This window comes from Manis pentadactyla, chromosome 3 (genome assembly GCF_030020395.1).
Source record: "Manis pentadactyla isolate mManPen7 chromosome 3, mManPen7.hap1, whole genome shotgun sequence".
Classification (NCBI taxonomy): Eukaryota; Metazoa; Chordata; class Mammalia; order Pholidota; family Manidae; genus Manis; species Manis pentadactyla.
Genome location: NC_080021.1, coordinates 154,310,298 through 154,330,308, shown reverse-complemented (window position 1 = coordinate 154,330,308; position 20,011 = coordinate 154,310,298). Strand labels below are relative to the sequence as shown.

Sequence of the window (20,011 nt, the reverse complement as noted above, 5' to 3'; positions counted from 1 at the left end):
GATTGGTCACACAGTTCTCTTAATATTGTTTCATTCCTGAGGGCTTTTTATCTCTCTCTATGTCAGCTTCTATGCGTTCCTGTTCTCTGGTTTCTATTCCATCAATGGCCTCTTGCATCTTATCCATTCTGCTCATAAATCCTTCCAGAGTTTGTTTCACTTCTGTAATCTCTTTCCGGGCGTCTGTAATCTCTCTCCAGACTTCATCTCTTAGCTCTTATATATTTCTCTGCATCTCCATCAGCATGTTTATGATTTTTATTTTGAATTCTTTTTCAGGAAGACTGGTTAGGTCTGTCTCCTTCTCAGGTGTGGATTTTGTGATCTTTGTCTGCCTGTAATTTTGCCTCTTCATGGTGATAGAGATAGTTTGCAGAGCTGGGACGAGTGATGTCTGGAAGAACTTCCCTTCTTGTTGGTTTGTGGCCTTCCTCTCCTGGGAGAACAGCGACTTCTAGTGGCTTGTGCTGGGCAGCTGGGTGCAGACAGGGCTTCTGATTCCTTCCCTGCTGCTATGGAGTTTATCTCCGCTGTTGCTGTGGGCATGGCCTGTCTTGGGCCTCTGCTCCAATATGATGGAGCCCCTTTGGAGGGGGAGTGGCTGGGAGGCTATTTATCTCTGTGAGGGGCCTCCGTGTTCCCTGCTGCCCAGGGGGTTAGAGTGCCCAGAGTGTCCCAGGACACTTCCATCTGGTTTTGGCTCCCTGTCCCTTTAAGACTTCCGAAAAGCACTCGCAAAAAAAAAAAAGAAAAGCCGCTCGCTTTTCTTTGTCCCCGGGCGCCAGCCTCAGGGACCCGCTCACAGGTCTTGCTGTCCTGTTTCCCTAGTATCCAGGACCCCACTCATGCACTGTGTCTGCGCTCAGGTCCGGGTGGCTGAGGCTTGGTGTTCAGCAGTCCTGGGCTCCCTCTCCCTCCCCGCTCCGACTCCTCTCCTCCTGCCCAGAGCTGGGGTGAGGGGCGCTTGGGTCCCGCCGGGCTGGGGCTTGTATCATACCCCCTTCGCGCGGCACTGTGTTCTCGCTGGTGTGGATGTGGTCTGGATGTTGTTCTGTGTCCTCTGGTCTTTATTCTAGGAAGAGTTGTCTTTGTTATATTTTCATAAACATATGTGGTTTTGGGAGGAGATTTCCGCTGCTCTGCTCATGCCACCATCTTGGCTCCACCCTCTGAGGTTTCATAGTTTTTACAAGTAATATCAGAGCTAGTCATTTTTGTGTCTGCTCCCAGGCAGCAGTCTACTGAATAGCAGGCAGGAGTGATCTGTAGGAATTAAGGCTAAGTAGTGACCTCGAATGACTAAAGAATTTCTCTTCTGGGAAGTCTGCCTCAGTCTCTAGTTGTTTCTTAAAACTAGCTGCGTCCAGAAGGTTCTTTTACCTAGAACCATGTTTCCATCCAAGGGAAGATAGATGCTGTGTCCTTCTAAACAAAATAGGAATGTATTGCCTAACTTTTTTTTTAAACCTTTAATCAAAGATAGCATGTTTGCCAAAGGTCAGAGTGCAGTTTTCTCTCTCTACTGAGCAGGTGGTTGAAAGTTGTGGAATGTTGTTTTTCTGAATATTGAATCATAATGTCCTTATGAACATGTTTACTAAAATAGAAAAATTGACCTGTATTAATTTGCATTTTAGTCCACTCTTTTCGGTAGATTTTTGTATCTACTTCTCACTATAACATTTGGCATCTCTGGTGAAAAAGTCACATCCACTTGTAGATTAATTATACCATTCTCAAAGCCTTAGTGGGAAATCTTCTAAATTTACCATTAACATTTGAGAAAATGCATAAGAAGCTGATGTACAGGAAATAAGGCAGAGATTTTCTGTGTATACTGAGTGGCAAAACTAGCATTTATCCTTACGTTTGATAGAGTTAGACTTTACTTTATGAAGTGTTGGTTGGAGGGTAATTAACTGGTTGGGAAGCTTCAATAGTTAAGCTCCATTTCACATTTATTGTGTGGGATCTATCTGGGCTATTTGGTCACTGAGAAACATTCATGCATACATTCTCTGTGCTGAATTCTGCGGAAGGCAATGAAGACACTGTCCTTAGACTACTATAGATACTGTATGACTGGAGGAGTCACCCGTTACATCACAATGTAGCCTGTATGAATGGCATGCCCTGGAGCTGTGCAGTGAGAGCCCATGAGGCCTTATGCGGTGATCCTGACATTGCCCAGTGGAGAACAGATTTACATACCAACTATTACAATTCTCATGTTACCTGTAAGCGGTGCATGTGATAATAGGATCATAGAAGAGGAAGCATCTAACTTTTCTTAGGAAAGCTTCCTGGGTAAAACCAGTAGTATACAAGAGTATACGGCATTTGCAAGACCTGCAAGTATTTCAGCATGACTGAAGTGTGAGATTTATGTGGGAATGTGATGCGAAGTTTTTAACCTTTCTGTGACTTTCTTCCCCACTTAGTAAAACAAACACCAGCTTCTTCATGTTTTCTTGTGATTTTTAACTGAGATACCATAAATAAAATGCTTAAGGGCTTTATATATAAAAAACAACACTTTACAAAAGTCAGCTGTTAATGATCATTACCTTTATTTCAGCATGCTTTCGGGAGGTGTCATGGTTTTCCAGTTTATCTTGATTCTCTTTAAGATCGGCTGCACTTGTATGGTATTTGGGGTTTACCTTAATCTCAGCAATAAGCAATCTCCATAGTGGTCATTCTTTTCATTGCATTCAGGAGCTAAATACGTAGTCACTTCTGGGAATATTTAGTCAGTTAAGTCCAACCATTGTGGGTGAATCCACATTACTATTAATTATGTAAAATGGCCTTTCCATTTTTTAATATCATCCTATTTTTCTAACCTGTTGTCTTAGTCATCCCTTACACTAGATTTTGAAATCCATTTGAGGTCTATAGTCAGTGAATGGGCTGGGAGCATAAGATTTGTTCCTTGAAGCTATGGTATATATATAGTAATAAACATCATTTTATTAAAGTACTGTTGTAAGACTTCAGAATTTTTGAGTCTTTCTATGTTTTAGGAATATAAACCTCTATTTTACTGAATTTTCATATGTCATTTAATGCTATAATGTTACTTTATACATTCTATCAAACATTGCAGGGTCAGGGCGATCAAACAATACTTTATCAAAACAAAGAAATAAGGCGAGAGATTCCTAATTGTAGTGATAAAGTAAATCTTATTTTGCCCTCACCTTTATTATGTAACCTCTTAATCATAAACATCAATGTATCCCCACAAAATTGATTTTGTGCTTCAAATTGTAATTGATTTCTTTACTGATACTTACAAGAATACTGAAGCATTTTTCACGTTTGACATATGCCTTTTAAAAATAAAATTAGTGTTCTTAGAAAAAGTGGGGAGACAAATGCAAGTTTGCTGCCTTTTGGAATATACTGAATACTGTTTTTAAGCATTTAAACAAAAATGTTTTGGAATGGTACAATCACTGCTCATTATCTTGAATTCACTTGCAAGTCATCTGTTCTTAACAGGTTTTTTTCTTTTTTTTTTAGAAAAAGTGAATTTTCGCCATATTTTTGCTCCAAAAGAAATCAGTCACAATTGTTCACAATGGGTGATTATTTAAAACTCAAAGCTCTGGGGGAAAAAAAAAAGAAAGCTCTAAGATTGCACTCCTAATTTTTAATGCTTCAAACATTACAGATGTTGGAATTGTGAAACAGTGCTTGCCTGTGGTATTATTTTAGCAATCTGTTCCCTGGAGCAACTAGAGATAAGGCTATATTATAATGAAATATTTATTACAATTCTTATACTGTACTGAAAATTTGGATATGTACCTGTGCTATACTGAATTCTGTGTAGCAAAACATCTTATAATGATATTTTGGTACATACTTATGTTAATGTACATGGGAAAATTGGTTGTTTTCCCTTATTTGGAACAAACTTAAAGCAAAATTCCAACAAGAGCACCCGAGCTATTTCTAAAATGCAAGGCATGTTTTTCTTCTCTCTTTTTTTTAATTCTCCAGCAAAATAGAACCTAAGATTTTAAGATATAAATATAATTTATTATGACTATTTTGTTTATAGATGGATAATAGATCATATAAAATGACTTGCTAACATTGTGAAGGGCCAAAAAGAACATGAAAAAGAAACGTCCAGTTAATAATTTTCAAAATGCAAAATTTTATTTTTTTTAAATAATAATTTTATTTAAAATTATTTAAGTCTAAGTGCCACATTTATTTAAGTCTAAGAAGATCAGTATTACTGCGGTTGAGGTGGGTGTGGAGAACAAGCACTCAAGAGTCTGTTGGGAATGTCAATTGATGTAGACTTTTCCAAGGGTGATGTGTTCATCAGAAGCCTTGAAGTACATATCCTCTGATCTAGTGGTTCCACCTCTGGGAATATAGCCTAAGGAAACGAGTGAACAGTGGGGCAAAAAAATAAAGACAACAGTGTTCATTGTAGCATTGCTTATAATAGCAAAAATGGGAAACTTCAAATTTCCACCAGTCAGTAATCAAACTGGTTCTCTTATCCATGACTACCTTACAACTATATGGAATGATGCTGTGAAGGAAATAGATGGTGTAATACGGTGAGTTATAAGCTAGTATGTATAATATGGTCTCATTTATGGTGAAAAATAAAAAATGTACACTAGAACTTGGTGGATAATGGATTACAGGAAATCTTTTGTTCTTTGCTGATTTCCTTTGCTGATTTTTTAAAAGAAATAAAAAAAATTTTTAAGCAAAGAATCATTTTTAAATATATCTACCTTTGACTAGTACTTTTTTTAACGATCTGTCCTACAAATATAAATGAATGAACATGCAAAGATGTTAAATGGTGTAATGCAGCATTGTTAAAAATAGTTTACAAAAGTTATCTTATCTCCCTATCCCCTATAGGAATTTAAGAAAGTCATGCTATAATGATGAAATTTCACAGCCATTGCAATTGAAGATGTAAATCTGTACTTATTAATAGAGGGAAAGACATTCATATTATCTAACATGGAAAAGGCAGGTTAATAAACATTGTGTGTGTGTAGGTAAGAAGGTACGTAGCTAAAAGTCTGAAATGTTTACATAACAATGTCAATATAACTATATCTGGGTAATGAGATTATGGGTAATTTTCAACCTTTTCTTTCTATGTATCTTTATTTTTTTAATTTTGTGCAATTAACACTATTTTATTACCTGGAAAGTCAAAATCAACGAAGTTAGAGACAAAGAAGGAGAAATAACCGAAAAATACTGTGAGGCAGTGCTATGTGAAATTCTGTGGAGCTAGATGAAGTGGGTGGTATTTCTGGGAGATTTTACTTTATCAAAATGGCTCCCAGGAGAGAGAGCCTAAGTCAGTAACCATGGAAGAAATTAAAGTTACTAAAAGGTGCTCTCTAAACTCTAAGTGCATGCCCCAGATGGCTTTAGTAAATTTCTCCAACATTCAAAGACATTGATATTATTAAGGAGGGTGACCATATAATTTATTGGAAGGGGCTTTAATTGGGACAGTGTAAACTAGAACTGTCCATGTAAACCTGGATGAATGGTCACAATACTATTTCGACTGTCTCTAAGCATAGAGTGAAAGGCAAACTTTCAAGTTTATTTAAGATGCCAAAATGATATTCATCCTGGAACTTTATGAAGATAGCATATGTGCACGTGTAAGCTCGCGCATGCGCTGCAGATCAGTCTTGCTTATGAATATTGATGCAAAACCTTTCAATAAAATACCATCAAATAGACTCTAGCAGTACATTAAATACATGCCATGATCAAGTGGGATACATCACAGGAATATGAGCTTGGTTCAGTATTGGAGAAGCTAGTCTCCATATCAGAGCAAAAAAGAAAAATCTGTATGGTCATCTTAATAGGTGCAAAAGCGCTTTGCTAAAATTCAAAATTCAATAATATATTGGTTACATCGGAGATTAAATGACTTACACATTTGTCAAAACTCATTGAACTATATCCTTTATATGGGTGTATTTTATCTCAAAATTATGTCTGTAAACAACTTTTAAAAGACTATATAAAAGCAGTCTGTGGTAACAAAATGTATGACACACATTCCTGATGAAAAAGAAAAAAGTTAAAACAGTACAATTCAAATAAGTAGAATTAGTTACTTTTGTTCTTCTATTTTAAATATGTAGCCTCATGCCTGCATATTTTGTGAAACATAAGAAGAATCCTCATTTAAATCAAATGTGGGATAAGAATGTTCACTTCCACTGAAATTATAAACCTGACTCAGAAATATCAGCGGGGAGATAAGAGAAGTAATAGATATAAACATCAGAGTGCAAGCTGTAAACTTATTGTAGATACTTGAAGTGCATACCTAGAAAGTAGAGAAGCAACTGAAAAATTATTAGAAACAACAAGAGAAGAAAGATGTGGCTATTATAACAGGGCTGGTGGGGATAGAGGTGGGAAGAAAGGGGAAAACTGGCTGTGTACGTCATCCTCAACCACGAGGAGAGGTTTCAAAGCCATCCCCATCATCCATATGCACGAGACCTACTCCAGGCCCAAGACACGGGTGGAGTATAAATAAAAATGACCAAAGACTCTACAGAAGGAGAAGAGGAATGACAGTGCTAGGCAAGGAGGGCCCAGGGTGTAAAGGAAAGAAATAAAAGAATGGGGTTTCAGAGATCATGAGCTTATGCCTCAGAGCCTAAGCTGGCTGTTTATAACCTTTTGACCAAGACCCACTCACTGTTAGCTTTTTATTTTATTTTTTGACAACACCTTTAAGTTGCAAGAGTCGACAATTAAAAAATCTGGATTTTCAACCTCTCTTGAAAAATTAGAAGCTCCAACAAAGAATGACACCCTTTTTTGCAGGGCAGTAGTCTGCTGGAACTGAGCAGGGGCTGCGGGCTCTCCAGTCTGCTGGGGCAGTGCTCTTTCTCTCAGTGCTGTCACTCCATCTGTCCGTCTGCCCTTGGAAGCAGTGTACTTGGGATCCCTGGTGTTGATAATAACTGAAGAGATACTGGGCACACTTTCTAGGCTTTAATTGTAAGGTAGCTTCTATAGGAGCTGACTGGTCACCCTGTGGGAAAAGTGATAGAAGAAGCATTTGAACAAATCATAAAATATTTTCTTCTTATTAAATATACTCCTAATCCCCCCATCTCATTTTTAAAGTTGAAAAGTTATTTTTTTAAATTAAAAAATGGAGGGCCCATCTTTGTGGGGACCTGCCCATTGTCCATACCTTCCTCAGTACATTCTGAACTCTGCATCCTGCACAGATTTCATTTTAGCTCAGGGTAATCTTTGTGTTCTTGGACACATCATTAAGATTAATCAAGCCTTTAGATTGTACATATTCCATAAACAAAAACAAGTAAGAAAAATGGGTCAGGCTGTCTTTACCACTTATGCTGTGGGTCTTATTTCCCTGGATTATATTGTGTCTGGCTGCCGGCTCAGGTTGGTATTTGAGAAGCAGTGGTAGTAATTGCATTTTCCCTTCATTTTTGCTGAAAAAAGGTAGAAGTTTTTGTTGTCATTGATGGAGCAGATTAAATATAAGCAGCACCCTGACACTGTAACTGGCTATTATTTATGAAGAAAAGAACAAGGTAATTTACCCAGATTTGACTAATGTAAAGCTAAAGGTTATTTTATAGACTCTAAATATTTACAACCCATTACAGTTGCCAGCATCTCCTCAATCCACTGCACGGCTTTTTGTCTCAGTTATCTTTTCTTTTGTATCATCAGTATTTATCTTACCATTAGACACTTCACAAGAAAAAGACAAGTTTAAGAAAATCCTGTCTTTTAGAAGCTTCTCATGACCCTCTGTGGATGACATTTCATTGCTTGCCTTCCTCTCAGTCTATGTGAAAGTACCCAGCACCCAGTCAGTACTTGAAAAATGTTTTCTCAATTTGAATCATCATAATTTTTCCAAGCCCAAACTCTCTCTGGCTTCCTCCAGTTTCTTACCATCTACTTCTGGGGCGGCTCCTTCCACCTGATGGTTTTCTTCTCTCTCTATGCCTCTGCTGGAGTCCTCCCTCCAAGATCACCAGGTATCTCCCAGAAACTAAAAAATCCCCACAGTCCTTCTATTCTTCAGTATTTCTACCCCATTTGACCTGTGTGTAACAAGCAGCACTTGGGGGTGTAATTGGAACTCCTCTTTATTTTCCCCTAAGTTTATTTAAAGGGGAAAGATCTACTCTTGCTTGAGTGTGAAACTTAGGAAGTTTTCTGCTCACTCTTAGGCAATGAAATGTGCTACTGTCACTTTAAATCACTGCTTCTTGCAGTACCTCACCTGTCCACGTGCCAGCCTTTGGCAAATCTTCCAACTTCATTTCAGCTACTGCCCTCCCTGGGGAAGGGCCGGCTGCTGGGCTCCTCAGGAAGGGTGCTCTTCTCCCCCTTTCCCGGCCTTTGGCCATGTTGCTGAGGTTCTGACCTCCTTGGATCAAAACAGGAATAATGGAAAATATTAATTGACATTAATATATATTATAATTGAAAATATTAATAGATATTTATTAATATCTATTAATAGAGAATAAGAAATACCTATGCCTACAGATAACAGAAAAACAAACTCTCAGGCAGGTTAAAATGAAAGCTCTTGGGGAGCTTTTATCAAGGATTCTTCAGTGACCTTGCTCTTCCCTCAGCTGGAGGCAGCCTCCCCACCTTTAATCTCTTAGTACTTGAATGTACATATGAATAGTGGAATGCTTTTTACCCCAGTGATTTCCAACTTTTGAAGTACTTAGATTTACTTGGAGAATTTTTTTTTTTTTAATAAAAATGCCAATACCCTGCCCCAGGCCTATTGAGTGGGAATCTCTATATTGGAGCTCTGTTGCATTTGGTTTTAAAAATTCCACAGATGATCCTGATGCTCACTAAAGGCTGAGGACACAAGATATAGCCTGTATTATAGTTAATAATGTGCAGCTTACCTCCTTCCTGGACTCTCAACTTCCCTGGCGTCTGTTTCATCTTTATAATACCCTCTACAAAGCCTTACTCATAAAAGATTTTGAGTATGTGTTTTGCGGCATGAAGGAATTTGAAATCTCAGGGTTCTAGCAGAGAAGCTTTGTTACCAGTATTTGTTCAATCTTCAAATTGAACTGCTTATAGTTCTGGCACTCGATAAAAATTGGATGACTCTCTGGTTGGGTGATTGGTGCCCAGGAAAGAGAAGTGAGACACAGTCTAGTTCAGTAAGATGTACTAGTTTTGGTTCCAGGGTCTGTTTTAGGAAATCTCACGTCTGGCTGTGTTCTAAGAGCTTCATGCATATTGCCTCAGTTAATGTCTACAGAGATCGTTTGATAGAGGGACTAATAATCCTCATTTCTCAGATGAGAAAACTGAGTCTCTTTGAGGCTAAGTGACTTGAACCCCAGGGTCATACATGCATTAGTTCCAGGCAAGATTTAAACCCAGGTTCTCTGACTTCAGAGCCAGAGTTCTAAAATACTGTATTGTAACACTTCTCACATAAAAGGAATAAAGCTCTAGGGAAATCTGGGGAGATACTAGGGTTAGCCCTTCCTCTCTCCCTCCTTCCTGCCTGCTGCTTTTCAGTCGGCTTTCCTCTGTATCCTGCCTGCCTGCCTGCTTTCATGCCATACAGTAAGCATCAACGAAAGAATTTTAGCAAGAGGAAGGTGGTATATCTTGATGAGATCATTTCAGAAAACTCACTCTGGCAGCATTTATGCACACTGTGTGGGTTTGGAGCCATCCTAACATGTGCAAGACTTGATTGAAGTTACTGCAGTAATTGGGGTGGGGAAGGGACGTGGAGACAGAGACAGAACACTAAAGAAATAGAGGTGGAAAGGAAGAGAAGAATGTCCTATGCTGAGCAGGTAAAACTAGAGATTTAGCGATGACAGACATGAAGAAGAGGAGTGATCTAGAGTACATTGAGTTTTGTCTTAGTTATCTGGAGCGATCCTTGTGTTAATTCATTCTCAAGAGTAGAAGGTTTGGGGCAGTGAGAAGTTAGTTTGGCCATGGCAAGTTTGAAGGACTGTGGAACATACTGTGGAAATGTCTAGTAGGTAATTCTATATTACAGTCTAGAGATAGGTCAGGCCTGTCTAGGGATATATACTTGGGAAGCATCAGCATATTAGTCATAGTTAAAACCTTGGAAGTGGATACAGTTTTTCAGAGAAAGAGTTTAAAGTGAAAGGAGAAACCAGCAAACAAATAGAACAATGCAGTCCCCCCAAATTCAATAAAGCATCCTGACTGTCACTGATGCTATTTTGACCTTGAAGAAATCATCGGCTTTATCTGAACCTCAGTTTCCTTGTTGATAAAAGTTAGTGTGGGTGAATTCTAAAGCCCCTTTCAGATCTGACATTCTGTGATTCTAATCCTTTGCATTAGTTTTTATGACTGCTTTGGGACAAATAGGGCATTTACTCATTGCTTAATTTTGTAACCTTGCTGGTATCTTAAGCCCATGCAGTGACATGGACCCCTCATCTGTCTTTCTGCTAAGCAGAATGGTTATCCTGTACATGTGAAATCCACCAACATTCTTCAGAGATAACCAGGAGCACCAGGAACATGGCCACTGAGGAATCCAAGTGTAGTTCTTGAGAGGCAGTAGGGCTGCTGATTAAGAGCCTGCCCCCGAGCTGCAATTCCTCTGCTCCTTAACTGGCATATCACCTTGTAGGGAAGGCACCCCCCACCAACTTTCCCTACTGTTCTATAAGGACAGCTGTCCACTGCTCCACCCCAGATATGTCTGGCCTTGAAAAGCCTTGAAAACACAGCATGTTGTACCCATAAGTAAGGAGCTAGATAAGGGCCTTAAAGGCCAGACACCTGGCCATGAAGGCCACATGCATGCATGTCTTCAATATTTATGTAACCATGAATTAGCACTGTAGCAGTATAAAAAGTACAGCTTTATGTAAAATAAAGTGGCTTCTTTTAAGCACCCTCCATGACAACTCCTGCCTCCTCCTTTGCTCTTCATGTTGCCCCAAGACCTCAACAGCAACCCCCAGACCCCGACACACCTCCAGCAACTTAGCTAACATCTCTGTTGCTCCTTTCCCTCATCTATAAAGTGATGATAATGATGTTAGAGGTGGTGTAGGGATTAGAAAGTTAAAATTCTTTTTATTAGAAAGTTAATATGTAGAACTTAGAAGGGTACCTGGCACACGTGTCCTCAGTGAATGGAGATTACTCTCGTGTGATGATGATAATGATGAAAACATTGGTGAAAAATGCCTTAGTTATAAGGGCTGAAGAAGTCCACTATCTTAGACTTTCAGTTTTCAAAAGGAGAGCAAAGAGAAAAGATCTGTACCACTTCCTAAGTGGAAACTTTAAGATGGCTAAACTCCAGGGGTGGTAAAACTTTATTTCCTACCAACAGATTGAGCTGCAGGTGAAAAAGGTATATGGATACTAAACCACAGTTGTGTTCAGTTTACAAATTAGCTCTTGTAAGATAGCAGGAATTCGATTTCTCCTGCACTTAATACTCTCATTGTGTACACTTGTCATAGTTCACTTCAAGTAGATGGAAAGAGAAGAACAAGTCTGCAACTGCCCTCTTTCTCAGTGATAAACCTTGCTATCTTCAAGTACCTTAGAGGTTAGCTGACCCTTGGCCATGCAGCAGTCACTTTCTAAAGCCAAAAAAGTTCTCTAAAGCATGTAGTTTATAAATCTTTAGGTCTGGGATGGCAGCTTCAAACCTTTTTGGCACATTGGACCTACTCCCCAAAACATCCCACAGATGTCACCTACATGGAGAGGGAGACCATTCTTGAGGAATGGTAACTATTGCAATTCCTTAAATCTTTTTCCAGTTTCTTTGCCTTTACTCTTCTTATTTTCTCTGAAAGAGGCTGGTTCATTTGTTTGTCAGGCAGAGCCAAATGCGTGTCCCTGTGTGGTTTAGTATATGCCAGGATGGACTGTAGCATGACAGCAGTAAGTCAAAACAGGGTTTAAAATGAATAAATAAGAATAAGCCTCTGAGATTAGTCCTAATTGAAAAGTTCAGCACAACCAGAAGGGTATCTGCTGCTGTCGGGGATTAACAAATGGCTGGCTGCAGGGAATGGTATTCACTGATCCAGTCACGTTTTTAGTTACTGATGGCCTCTTACCCCCATGGGGGCCATCTCTTCTCAGACTCAGAGTATAAAGCTCTTAGAAATGTTGTCTTTTTTCTCCTTAGAAACTACCTCACTGCATATGAACCTTTCAATATGTACTTTTTAGACTACAGGAAATACATGTCTCTAAAAATTACTATGGTCTCAGGGAAAAGATGAAGAGATTCTTCCATAGTATCAAACTGAAAGTGAGAAAACAAAGTGAGACCGTTGAGGAGAGTAGAGAGAAAGTGGGAAAGATCATTTTGTGATCATGGCACTGAGTGTTTTAATAGAGAGAAACCTGTTCTTATGGGGCCTTTAATATTTGTAAGGCCTATTAAGGACATCATATCATTTGATCTTTGTAGAGGTGTGTCCCCACTTCATAAATGAGAAAAGTGAAGCCCAGACAGGTTGAGAAACTTGTCCAAGGTCACAGTGCTGGAACTATGATACTCTGACTCTTGGTTTGGTACATTTTTGTTATAGTCCTGCTGTATACTGATAAATTAATCCTTATAGATGTCTCCCAAACACCCAACTAGAAGGCCCAAGTATATAATTCCAACTAGATTTGCAGCTTTGCAGTGTGTTAAAGTTAACTTTATACATTATCCATAAAGCCATCAGATTTGTTTTCTTTCTTGCCAGGTGGATTAATCCTTCAAGGGAAACAGCAGATAGGCAGGGAGAAGGATAGAGCCAGAGAAGGGGATATCAATCATAACTTTGGTTTATGGCCTAGAAGTTTGATGCCAAAGAGAAGGCACCAAAAAATGCACACTGCCTAAAATGTATAAAATCAGTGAGAAATAAATGATGCCGGCTCATTTTTCTACTCTATTTGAGTGACTTAAGGCAGTAGAGTGGGGACTAGATGACTATTTTTAATGTCTTCCCTGATACCCTCCCTTGAAAAAATTGAACAAAGTAACTGCAGTTCACATAATTTGTGACTTGAACTTTGCTGAGGGCCTAGGCTGTGAGCTGCTTCTGTCAGTGCCTTTGAGGCCTCTTTCTACCTTTTCACTTCCTCGAAATGATGTGTGTGGCTCCCTGTAAGTGGTGTGATGGCTTTTAACTGTTATCAAAAATGAAAAGTGAGAGGGGTCATGAGCCTGTTAGTAAACTTCTGCTTTGGTTTTCTAATCCTTGCTGGGTTTCAGGATTAGATTAACCTTAAATATCATGGGTATTTACTATGGTAAATACTACAGACAGCGTCTGCATTTAGTGGGCTCACAGTAATTGTACAGTGACTGGCCTTGTGGCCAAAATAGTGTCCTTAAACAAAATGCTCATTCTTCCCATGTGTAATAATAGCCCCTGCTGAGTTCCTTTAATGTTGTTTTAACTCTCTTCCCTTTCATGAGTTATGCTAGGAGGACAGAGCTGACTTTGAACAGAATACACAATGAATGCAGTTGAGAAAGTGAAAGGCTATAAAATGCGCTTCATTTCCTCTTTCATGTAATCTTAGAGGTAACTAACTTTGAGGGCACTGTGGGAACAGGACCAAGGAGATCCTGGTCGTTGGTGATCCACAGCTGGCTTTAGGCAAGTATCCAGTGTTGATATGAGGCTGGTGGAGTCTATTGATGTTTAAAGCCCCATTGAAAGGTCCCTTAGGGGTGTGTGTGTGTGCACGTTTCTTTCTCTATTCTTTATTCTGTTAAGGCCAGCTAGCTCTTCTTCCACTGCTAACTATTGTGTGTCAGAGAGATTTGGAAGCTTAGCATTCCAGTTTAGAGTTAGACTAATGGTTAGTATTTGAACAAAATTATCTTCCTTCCAATTGAGGTACATTCTTCTATTCTGTCCTCCATTTACATTCCAAGTTCCCATTCTTCTCTGTATCAGTAATATTTTGAGGTCTAACTTCATATACAGCGAAGTGTATAAGTTTCAAGCATTTACTTTAATAAATTTTTACATGTGTTTACAGCTGCATCCAGATCAGGATTTGGAACATTTCCTTGTGCCCAACCAGTCAGTAGATCCAAGGGTAACCAATATTTTGATTTCTACTATCATCAGTTGATTTTTGGCTATTCTTGAACATCATGAAAATGGAATCATAGAGTATGTTCTCTTTTGTGTTTGATTTATTCATTTTTATACTGTAACTCATACATGTTGTTGAGTAAAGAATTCATTCCATTGTATACTTCATTTACCCATTCAACTGTTTATGGATATTTGGGTTGTTTCCATTTTGGAGGTATTACAAATAATAATGCAAGAAACATTCATGCACATGCCTTTTAACAAACAATAGCATACTTTTCTCTTGTGTATTCTATAGGCTTGCTGGCCCCTGTTTCCAACATGGGGGTTGAACCCCCCCACAATGCCAAGCAATTCTGACATGACCCAAGATAGCATCAGATTATACAGGTTAGGGTTTTGTCCTACAAGACTTCCCCCACCTCCCAATTCAAATACCAATTGCAAGCCCTGGCTGTTGCCTGTGCTTCTGACCAACTGGCTACAGATTGGACATCCCAACAATTCCCTAGGTACGATTAATTTGCTAGAGCAGCTCACAGAATTCAGGGGAAGATGTGTTTATCAGTGTATTAAAGTTTATCTTTTATCTGTTTATGGACATTTAGGATATGAATAAAGGATATGAAGCAATAGCCAGAGGAAGAGATAAATAGGGTGAGGTCCCAAACAAAGGAGTTTCTGTCCTTATGGTGCCTGACGCCTGGGGCCTGGCTCGGTGGCATGTGAAAGCATTCTGATTACCCAAGACTGGGAGCTCTCAGAAAAAAGAGGAAAAAGGGGCCCAAAATCTTTCTTTTGGGTTTTTATAGAGGCTTCATTACAAAGTCATGACTGACTAAGTCACTGACCATTGGCTGAGCCAACCATCAGCCCTCCTTGGAGGTTGTGGCGGGGAGGGAGTGGGGGTGGGGGAAATGAATGTTCTAAACCACTATTCATATAGTTGGTCTTCTTGGCAACCAGCCCCCAGGCCGCCATGCTGGGGGAGATCCAAAAGTCACCTTCATTAATAACAAGATATCCATTTAACCTTTATGGCTCTGAAGTGTTTTCAGGAACTCTGGGTGAAGACCAAATATATCTCAGAAATATATTTTGGTTATCAGAATGACCAACTATATATTATATATATATTATTATTATTATATTGAAGATACATACCCAGTGGAGTTGCTCAGTCACAGAGCATACATATATTTCGTTTTGGTAGATAATGCCAAATGTTTTTCCTAAGTGTTTGTACCAATTAACACGCCAGTTTCTAGACTTTGAAAGTAGTTTTCCTCTGCAGTCTTTTTTCTGAGTTGGTGATGCTCATTAATGTGGGATGTGGAGATGTTTGCTTGTCACTCTCAAATTATGTGTGTACATATTCATTCAGTATGGAGTCAGAGGTGGATATTTGCCTTGCCATATGTTTTGGGGGCTTAACAGTGAAAAACTGTCCCCAGGAATTAAAAGGAAGCTATTAGATTAAAAAGTATACTATCACAGTAAAGTTCATCTATTGATGTCTGATTTTATAATTTAGGAGGGGACAAGAATATCACCTGTCTCAGAGTGGTATTTAATTCATACCCACAGTGAAACCAGAAGGATTAATTGACTCAGGGACAATCTCCTGAAATTCTGCCTCTGGCATTATTCATTTGCAAGAGGCTGAATTGCATTTTATGGCTGCTGTTTGCTTTCATTTATCCTTTATTCCTTTGAGAGGAAACAGTAACTAACTGTATTAAAGACTGCTTAGAATATTCAGCACTGAGCATTTAAATTCTATCACGTGCCAGCATATGATTGGAAAGGAATGGAAACTTGGAGCTTCAGTTTTTTGTTCTCATAATGGTTAATTCAAGTATTCTATCTGTGTGGGCTGGAGGGCACTATAACTAATAATAATGTTCTCAATATTTCAAAAAAATATGGTCACAATATGGAATACTCAAAATCAGTCTAGAAAAGCCTGTTAGGCTCAATTTTCAAATAGAGTTTTTTAACTTTTGGACAAAGCTACACTAGTCTTCTTATTCATTCACCCAGATATTCAACAACTACTTACTGGTGCTATGTACTTGGCCCTGTTGTAGATACTAGGCATACAGCAAGGAACAAAGCAAAAGCCTTGCTCTGTTGGAACTGACCTTCTCAAGCATAAGAGGTAAGAACACTACACATACATCTATGGTATTTGGTGCTCTAGAGAACAATAAAAAAAAGGGTAAGATGTATGGGAGTGAGCGTAGGCTTGGTGTTGCTGTTTCTTTTTATAAGGGAAGAGCAGGGAAAGTCTCTTAGTCAATGACATCTGTGCAGAGACCTGAAGGGCTAGGTCAGTGTAGACATCCAGTGGAAGAAGAGTAAGCTAACTGAGGGGGGAGTATGCTGATGGGTTGCAGGACAGTAAGAAGACCTCTAAATTAACTTTATAATATCCATAACATATTGGAGGGCAGGCAGTGAGCGTGAGAATAGTTGGAGGTGGGGTCAGAGGGACAGCAAGCACCCAGATCAGATAGGGCACTATAGAACATTATAATGACCTCAGTTTTTTCTCTACTGGGAATCTACTGGAGGGTTTTAAACAGAGAAGTGACTACTAAATCTTTTTTTAAGGACTGCATTGAACATTGGGTGAAAAATTAACTGTTGAGACAAAGAAACTAGTGAAGATCTCTAATAGGTGTGCTCAGGCAAGAACCAAATGACATAGGTGTTTGATTTTGTAGACCTATCACTATCTCTGTGTTTTGTTAGTAAAGATAATAATTGTGTTTATCCAGACACAGATGAACAATTCTGGCAAGGTAGGCACATTTGAGCCACCTCAAATATACTTTATTATGAGTAGTAATAAAGTAGTAGTAATTTATGTATGTCAGCAATGTGCTATGGATATTATAAACTTAATTCTGTAGTTAACACTTTTTCTGTTTAATACTAATTTTCTTCTGGAAGCTCTTCCTCCTCTCTTCCCTGTTTTTATTTGATAATCTGGTACCATTTTTTCAGCTGCTCATGTTAAACTTCAGTCATCTGTGACTCTTCTCTCTTCATCCTCTGTACATCTGCCAGTCAGGTTCTGTTGTTACTTTGCTATCTCTCAAATCCATGTCTTTTTCCTTCCTGTCATTCCCAAGTTTAGTTTAGATTTCCCTTTCAGAGTTAACCATCAGATTCTCCTTCTCTAATGCATGGGAAATGCAGCATAAAGAATATAGGTTTTGAGAAACCTTGATTCAGATTGGTTGAGGTCTTTGTTCTTCCACATAGCTATAGGGCCCTTTGAATCTCAATTGTCACTGTGTAAAATGAGCCTAACAGTATTTATTTATAGTATTGCAGTGACAATTAAGTGGGACAATGGAGTTTTTAAAGTGCCTGGCAGGTAGTAACAATTCAGAAAATGTTGGTTTTTTCCCACTTTCTATTTTTCTACTTCACTCCATCCCTGATCTGCCTGGCTGGTCCTAAAGTACAGATGTTATTTTGTCATTCCTCTTGTCAAAAACCTTTAATGGATCCCTGGTGCCTCATATGTTAAATACAAGTACTTCTGCCTAGCATTTACAGCTCCAATTCTCTCACTCCAACTTCCATGTCCAACTTTTTCCCCATTACTATTCTTCTCCATATACTTCATGTGTTAGCCAATTCACTATTATCATGCTGCCACTTCTATGTAAAATGCCATCTCTCTATTAAAATCATGCCTGTTTTCAAATCCTGTCACAAACACTGTGGCCTTCACAAAGCTGCTGGCAATCCGTAAGTGGTTTCTCCCACAAAATGTCATCATTGCACTTGCAGGAGGCAACATTTGTGCCCAGGCTCTGCAGTCAGAAAGCCCAGGTCCTGTGACTTCCTGTCATCCTGGGGATATTCCTTAATCTCACATCTCAGTTTCTCCTGCAAGGTGAAGACAGTAATGCCTACCTCACAGGCTTGGTGTGAGGAGTAAATGAGGTTCTATATGTGAAGCACTTTGAATAGTGCCTAGCACTTGGAAAGCTTAAATCAGTTTCTATATATAGGCATGAATAATCAACATTATTTTATCATAAGGACCTATATTTTACAAGGATTTCAAATTAAAAGCAGTCTGAGTTGAGATACAGTAGAAAGAGACATGGGGTAGGAACCTAGATACCTGAATTCTAGTACTGGTTCCCACAACCAAACAAGCTGTGTGATGCTGAATTATGTCACTCAGCTTCTCTGAATCTTACGTTCTTCAACTGCAAAAAAGAGGGGGATGAACAAAAATCACAGTTTTCTTTCATTTTAAATAGCCACATGGACTCTAATAGCCACCTCCAACTCAAATAAACCACAATAGAACTGCTCATTTCTTCTAAATGTACTTCTTCCTTATCTAAGTAAATGATACTACCATCTACCCAGTTTATGTAAAAAGCCCATGAGTTGCCTTTCAGTGATCTATTTCTGTCACCACCTAAATCTAACCTTCTGTAAATCCTACTGACTCTACTTCCAAAACAGATCCTGATCCCCTACTTCCCACTGTTACAACCTTAGCCAATAGTCTTGTCTGTACTGTTGCCAGGGGTTCCTAATCTGTCTTTATGCCTCCACTCTTGCACTCTTTCAGCCTGCTTTCCACGGAGCCAAAGTGATATGTAAAACCTAAACTAAATAGTATCTGTTTCCTGCTTAGAACTTCCCAGTGGCTTTTCATTATACCTAGAATGAGATCCAGACCCCTTTCCCTCCCTCTACCCCCCCATACCACTCTCCTTATGCTTCAGCCTCTTCTTTTCCTGCTATCTCACTAAACTCACGTCTGCCTTGGGCCTTAACACTTACTATTATTTGTGCTTGGAATATTCATCCCCAGATATCAACATGACTTGCTGTTGCTTGTCATTTAGATCTCAGCGCTAATTGTCCCTCCCTTCTGTTGACAGTGCTCTTTCACACCACCCATTTTATTTTTTCCTAAGGCTTCAGCTCTCTGAAAATAGCTTGCTTATTTATTTCATTTCCCCCCAGTAGAAATTAAATGTCCTCATATTAAGTATCATTTCCTAGCACAATGCCTGGCACATAGTAGGTATGCAGAAGAAACTTGACTACATGAATTAATACAAACCTGTTTTTTGAGATATCAAAGATTGTATTACCTGAGCCAAGTATTGTGGTTTTATTTTGGAAGTGTGAGCACCTTCATTTAATCCGTCATACTGAATGAACATTATTGAACATACATGCTTGAGCTGGAAGTACGACTGTAAATAATGATAACAATTTCAGGTTGGTATTTTCCCTCAACTAGTTCTCAAACTTACCATTTTTCCACCTCCTCTCATAGCACCAATTCAGTGCAAATTACTACTCTCTGTGGTTTAGAGGATTGCCTCCTCTGTTCTTTTACTTGTAGGTTCTTATCTCCCAATAATCTATTCTCCAGACTGCAGCCGACATGTTTTTCAGTCGCTTGTAAACCCAAGCTTGAAAACCTTCAGTTTTCAATGTTCTCAGGATAAAGACCAGACACTGCCCTTGTCCATCACCTCACATCTCGCCAGCCCTCACTCTGCACCCCAGACCACACACTGCACCCCGCCTGCTACCTGGCTGGTAGCCCTAGATTCCCGCCTTCTGGACAGTTCTACACGTACCCACTTTGCCGCTTTGCATTTTAGTTGATTGTCTCCTCCTCGGGGAAGCCCTCCCTGGTTAGGCCAAGCCTCACTCTCCATCATACGGCCCCATTTCACCGTGGGCCTCTCTTCCAGAACTCTTACACATATACATTCCTGAATATGGCAACCTCATTAACGTGAGCTTGTGCTCAATAGCTATTTGCGGAAGGAACCTAC

General features: G+C 39.2%; 1 protein-coding gene and 1 long non-coding RNA gene across 5 annotated transcripts in view; one reads left to right on the top strand and one right to left on the bottom strand.

The window, feature by feature from the left end:
• PIP5K1B (phosphatidylinositol-4-phosphate 5-kinase type 1 beta) overlaps nucleotides 1-20,011 on the top strand; it is a 385,124-nt gene that overhangs the window by 58,766 nt on the left and 306,347 nt on the right. The window lies entirely within an intron of this gene.
• Nucleotides 4,417-19,992, bottom strand: LOC130682983 (uncharacterized). Its single transcript, XR_008996509.1, has 3 exons — nucleotides 19,811-19,992; nucleotides 8,318-8,464; nucleotides 4,417-7,078 (listed from the first exon to the last, which is right to left on the bottom strand). It is a non-coding gene; the product is annotated as an uncharacterized LOC130682983 (long non-coding RNA).